The sequence below is a fragment of the Bison bison genome, unplaced genomic scaffold (assembly GCF_000754665.1).
Source record: "Bison bison bison isolate TAMUID 2011002044 unplaced genomic scaffold, Bison_UMD1.0 scf7180017864263, whole genome shotgun sequence".
Taxonomy (NCBI): Eukaryota; Metazoa; Chordata; class Mammalia; order Artiodactyla; family Bovidae; genus Bison; species Bison bison.
The window spans coordinates 7,987,879-7,994,146 of NW_011494835.1; the positions used below are offsets into that span (position 1 = coordinate 7,987,879).

The following is a 6,268-nucleotide window of genomic DNA, read 5'->3' on the forward strand; positions in this document are numbered from 1 at the left end:
GATGTGAGAGTTGGACTGTGAAGAAGGCTGAGCGCCGAAGAATTGATGCTTTTGAACTGTGGTGTTGGAGAAGACTCTTGAGAGTCCCTTGGACTGCAAGGAGATCCAACCAGTCCATTCTGAAGGAGATGAGCCCTGGGATTTCTTTGGAAGGAATGATGCTAAAGCTGAAACTCCAGTACTTTGGCCACCTCATGTGAAGAGTTGACTCATTAGAAAAGACTCTGATGCTGGGAGGGATTGGGGGCAGGAGGAGAAGGGGACTACAGAGGATGAGATGGCTGGATGGCATCACTGACTCGATGGACGTGAGTCTGGGTGAACTCTAGGAGTTGGTGATGGACAGGGAGGCCTGGGGTGCTTCGATTCACGGGGTCGCAAGGAGTCGGACACGACTAAGTGACTGAACTGAACTGAATGTCTCTGCTTTTTTTTTTTTTTTTTTTACTTATTCAGTGTTTTTATTTAATATTATTAGCAGACAATTTACATACCTCCCCACCCCTTCCTTTAAGTTAGTGTTGACAATGTTCTATAATAAACTACTTAAAGAGAAGCTTTGATCCAGAATGGAATGAAACTGCAAAACAAAACAACCCCTAAAACAAAACCAAAATCACTGTTGCTTTTAAAAAACCAACACTTTCACCAATTATATTAAAAAAAAAAAGGCACACAGCGAGGTTTACACCATGTGCTTCTTCAGTGTTTCCTGGCAGCCGGCTCCCCTCCCATGCAAATGGCGGAGCTTCTCCACCACAGCCTGTCCGTCCTCATGCTGGGTCTGGAGGCTCGTTCAGCTTCACACTATTCAAAGACTCCGGATGGAAGACTCTAAGGTCTTAAAATCCCAAATGGTCATGGCTCCGTCATTGCCGGTAGTGCAAAGTTTGCGACAGTCTTGCTTGTCTACCTCATAAGTAGACACTTGAGTAATGCTCTTCTGGTGCAGCGTCTCCAGGGCTGTGGTGCAGTCCTCCGTCGTGGCCCGCCTGTCCATATTGCGGAAGCGCTTCATGGCAGACACGTTGCTCTGGATGCTCTGTTTGGGAATGTCCAGCTTGTAGATGAAGGTCAAGCAGCTGCGATCATCGTAGTTAAGCATGGGACAGCAATCATGGCCAGCAGCCACGACTCTGTTCTCTGAGATGAAAGACACACTCAGGAGGGGCAGGAACTCCGTCTTCAGAGTTGAGACCTGCACACTTTTTGAGGTGTCAGCAACAGACATGGTGTTGTCATGGCTGACTCAGGCCAGGTGGCTGCCACTTGCTGAGAAGCTGACCCTCTGCACCCAGCCGCCGGTGCCACTGCCACCGAACGCTGACATCAGCTGACCGAAAGGCATCTTGCTGCCCCAGAGCACGCTGGCTGGCTTCTCATCCACTTCTTTAATGTAGGCAGAAAACACTCTGCATTTGAAGTCACAGGATCCCGCTGCCAGCAAGACGTTGTTGGGATGCCAATCCAAGCTGAGGACCGTGGGCTTTTTAATGTGCTTGCTCATCCACCAGGCATTTTCAGACTCAAAGTAATAAATGAAGATGAGTTGTGCTCCGCTGCCCACAGCAAATTTGTTCTCTAGCAGGGACCACTTGAGTAAACGGGCCGCCCGGTTAATTCTCAGGATCACCAGGGTTGGCTGTGAGACACCATCCTTCTGACTCCAGACGTAGGTGTTTCGGTTGGCCCCGCAAATGACGATGGGGTCACTCTTAGGAGCCCAGTCAATACCTGTGATGTGTCTGTTGTGTTCCTTGAGTTCATGAGCTTTCACCCACTGGCCCCCATTCTTCTTAGAGATGTGGACTAATCATTGGGGCTAAGTGCGATCTGGGTATGATCCCTGTTCCAGGCACGATAGGTTATTGGCTCCAGTAAAAACTGATGCAGGGGCATTATTCTTAGTGTTTTCAAAGGATAGAAAGCTAGGATCGGGGCGGTTCAGATGGCTCAGAGCATTGAATTCGCAGACTCTGGTCAGTCAGTGCAAACAGGCTCCAGTGCGCATGGTCGGAGAACTGAGGCTCAGCTGTCTCTGCTTCTTAATATGCTGTCTAGGTTGGTCAGAGCTTTTCTTCCAAGGAGCAAGCATCATAATTTCATGGCTGCAGTCACCATCTGCAATGGTTTTGGAGCCCCCCACAATAAAGTCTATCAGTGTTTCCATTGTTTCCCCATCTATTTGCCATGAAGTGATGGGACCAGATGTCATGATTAGTTTTCTGAATGTTGAGTTTTAAGCCAACTTTTTCACTCTCCTCTTTCACTTTCATCAAGAGACTCTTTAGTTCTTCTTTGCTTTCTGCCATAAAGGTGGTGTCATCTTGCTTTTTTGATGATCCAAGGGATGTTGGATGTCATGTATGGATGTGAGAGTTGGACTGTGAAGAAGGCTGAGTGCTGAAGAATTGATGCTTTTGAACTGTGGTGTTGGATAAGACTCTTGAGAGGCCCTTGGACTGCAAGAAGATCCAACCAGTCCATCCTAAAGGAGATCAATCCTGGGTGTTCATTGGAAGGACTGATGCTGAAGCTGAAACTCCAATACTTTGGCCACCTCATGCGAAGAGTTGACTCATTTGAAAAGACCCTGAAGCTGGGAGGGATTGGGGGCAGTAGGAGAAGGGGAAGACAGAGGATGAGATGGCTGGATGGCATCACCGACTCGATGGACATGAGTTTGGGTAGACTCCGGGAGTTGGTGATGGACAGGGAGGCCTGGAGTGCTGTGATTCATGGGGTCACAGAGAGTCGGACACAACTGAGCGACTAAACTGAACTGAAGGGATGTTGGCAATTTGATCTCTGGTTCCTCTGTCTTTTCTACTTTTGTAAATCCAACTTGAACATCTGGAAGTTCACAGTTCAGGTACTGTTAAAGCCTGGCTTGGAGAATTTTGAGCATTACTTTGCAAGCATGTGAGATGAGTGCAATTGTGTGGTAGTTTGAGCATTCTTGGCATTGCCTTTCTTTGGGATTGGAATGAAAACTGACCTTTTCCAGTCCTGTGGCCACTGCTGAGTTTTCCAAATTTGCTGGCATATTCAGTGCAGCACTTTCACAACATCATCTTTTAGAATTTGAAATAGCTCAACTGGGATCCCATCACCTCCACTGGCTTTGTTGGTAGTGATGCTGTCTAAGGCCCACTTGTCTTCACATTCCAGGATGTCTGGCTCTAGGTGAGTGATCATACCATTGTGGTTATCTAGGGCATGAAGATCTGTTTTATATAGTTGTTCTGTGTATTCTTGTCACCTCTTCTTAATATCTTCTCTATTAGGTCCATACCATTTCTGTCCTTTATTGTGCCCATCTTTGCATGAAATGTTCCCTTGGTATCTCTCATTTTCTTGACGATATCTCTAGTCTTTCCCATTCTATTGTTTTCCTCTATTTCTTTGCACTGATCACTGAGGAAGGCTTTCTTATCTCTCCTTGCTATTCTTTGGAACTCTTTTGAGGTTAACTGGTGTTTTGGTGTTAACTAATTTGGGGTTGCCTGATGTTTTTTTAATAATAACTGTCCTCATACAGAAACACAGTATTACTCTCTAGTAAATAAAATCTTTTATATGCCTCAGTAAAGTACATCTGGGTGTTTCTTGCTAAATCTGTCCCTGGGAATTTTGTCATTTTTATTATTTAGGTCTTTTTTTTTCCCTGTCAAGATATCTAACTGATAATTGTTGGCAAGAGATGGAAAGTGTTTTAGAAGAGTGAATTCAGGGATATTAATCAGAGGAAGTAAAACCGAGCCAGGGCACTGTCACAGGTGAATGTAAACACACCTTCTCTATGGCACATCCTGTTATTGAGGAAAGGTGAGAGTCGAACATGACTGAAGTGACTTAGCACACAGGAACACACGAAAGTGTAAGCTTGCTGGAAAATGAAGCTTGTGTCCTTCTAATCTGGGCCACAGACTTTCAAAAAACAACTTTTTTCCCCATGTTCTCTAGGTCATAATACAATTTGGAAAAACAGTTTCAGGTTTTCTTCAATGTCCGAGGGTGTATTTTTCAGCAGTTTCTTTTCAGGCTGGTGAGAAGGATCTTTAGATCCCCGGGTGCTCTAGCCCACTAGGCCTCTCTCCGAGGCTGCTGTGAGTAGCTGGTCCTGAAGGCAGGTTTATTTCCTTTGCCCCATTTAATGGGTCATCCTGAACTTTAATTATTCTCTCAAGTTATGAAACTAACAAAAGGAAGATTATGTTTATCTAATAAAAGATAGGAAATATGGATCTTTTTTGAAAATAAGTCACAGACAGAATATATTTAAAACTTATATAATCCAAATGTAGATTATAAGAAGACCACATATGGTGCTCATGCAAATCAGTAGGGGAAAGAAATGACCAGTTGTGAAAATGGGTGAAGGATTTGTTAAGCCAGCTCACAGAAAAGCATACCTGAATGGGCAAAAAGCATTTGAAAAGATAAAATTCTTTACCAGTAATCCTGGAAATCAAAACAGTGAGCTACTATTTCACACATCATATTTATTAGGAAAAAATGTATGGCAATACCATGTATTAGGAATTCTTATATTCTGCTGGTGGTGATATCAATCAGTTCAGTCAATTCAGAGAGCAAGTTGACACTATCTAGTAAAGACATTTATAACTCATGGTCTAGCAATTCCATTTCTAAGTATACTGCCAAGAGAAACTTGCAAGGGTGCTCAAGGAGACATGTATAAGGATGTTCAGTGCAGCATTATTTATAATAATAAATAATTGGAAGCAGCTCATATGTGGGAATCAAGATTATATACATATTTTTCCCCGCCATGGTAGAATAATGAATGGACTACATCTGTATTTAGAAGTTGATAACTAAATTTCAAACACATAATAATGGATGAAAATGTTGCAGAATAATTCCTACAGTTTGATACCAATCAATATCATATATTGTTCATTGTACATACCTCTGTAGTGAAACTAGAAAGATGCAGATGGAAAGGATACACACCAACTTCATGATACTGGTTGACTCTAGGAAGATAGGAGCCAACTGGGTTCAGAAGGAATAAAAAAGAGACTTTAATTCTCTCTAAAGTTTTATTTCTTAAAAAATTCAAATATGAAAATATAGAAATACTTGCTAGATATTGGTAGCAGAAATATGGATATTCATTATTAGTTTCTGTACTTTTCTATATTTTAAAATAGCTCATATTTTTAAAATGTATTCATTTTAATTGGAGGCTAATCACTTTACAATATTGTGGTTTTTGCTGTACATCCACATGAATCAACCATGCGTGCACATGTGTCCCAACATCTTGAATCCCCCTTCCACCTCCCTCCCCACCCCATCCCTCTGGATTGTCCCAGAGTACCAGCTTTAAGTGCCCTGTTTCATGCATCAAACCTGCACCGGTCATCTATTTTACATATGATAATATACATGTTTCAATGCTATTCTCTCAGATTGTCCCACCCTTGCCTTCTCCCACAGAGTCCAAAAGTCTGTTCTTTACATCTGTGTCTCTTTTCCTGTCTTGCATATAGGGTTGTTGTTATCATGTTTCTAAATTCCATATATATGCATTAATATACTGTACTGGTGTTTCTCTTTCTGGCTTACTTCACTCTGTGTAATAGGATCCAGATTCATCCACCTCATTAGAAATAACTCAAATCCATTCTTTTTTATAGCTGACCTAAAGCCTTTGACTGTGGATCACAATAAACTGTGGAAAATTCTGAAAGAGATGGGAATATCAGACCACCTGACCTGCCTCTTGAGAAATCTGTATGCAGGTCAGGAAGCAACAGTTAGAACTGGACATGGAACAACAGACTGGTTCCAAATAGGAAAAGGAGTTCGTCAAGGCTGTATATTGTCACCCTGCTTAGTTAACTTATATGCAGAGTACATCATGAGAAATGCTGGGCTGGAAGAAACACAAGCTGGAATCAAGATTGCCAGGAGAAATATCAATAACCTCAGGTATGCAGATGACACCACCCTTATGGCAGAAAGTGAAGAGGAACTCAAAAGCCTCTTGATGACAGTGAAAGAGGAGAGTGAAAAAGTTGGCTTAAAGCTCAACATTCAGAAAACAAAGATCATGGCATCCGGTCCCATCACTTCATGGCAAGTAGATGGGGAAACAGTGGAAACAGTGTCAGATTTATTTTTTGGGGCTCCAAAATCACTGCAGATGGTGATTGCAGCCATGAAATTAAAAAATGCTTACTCCTTGGAAAGAAAGTTATGACCAACCTAGATAGCATATTCAAAAGCAGACACA

The 6,268-nt window shown here is 42.5% G+C and overlaps 1 pseudogene; it reads right to left on the minus strand.

The window, feature by feature from the left end:
* Positions 1-802: 802 nt before the first annotated feature.
* On the minus strand, positions 803-1,914 carry LOC104994668 (annotated as a pseudogene).
* Between the last annotated feature and the right edge of the window lie 4,354 nt (positions 1,915-6,268).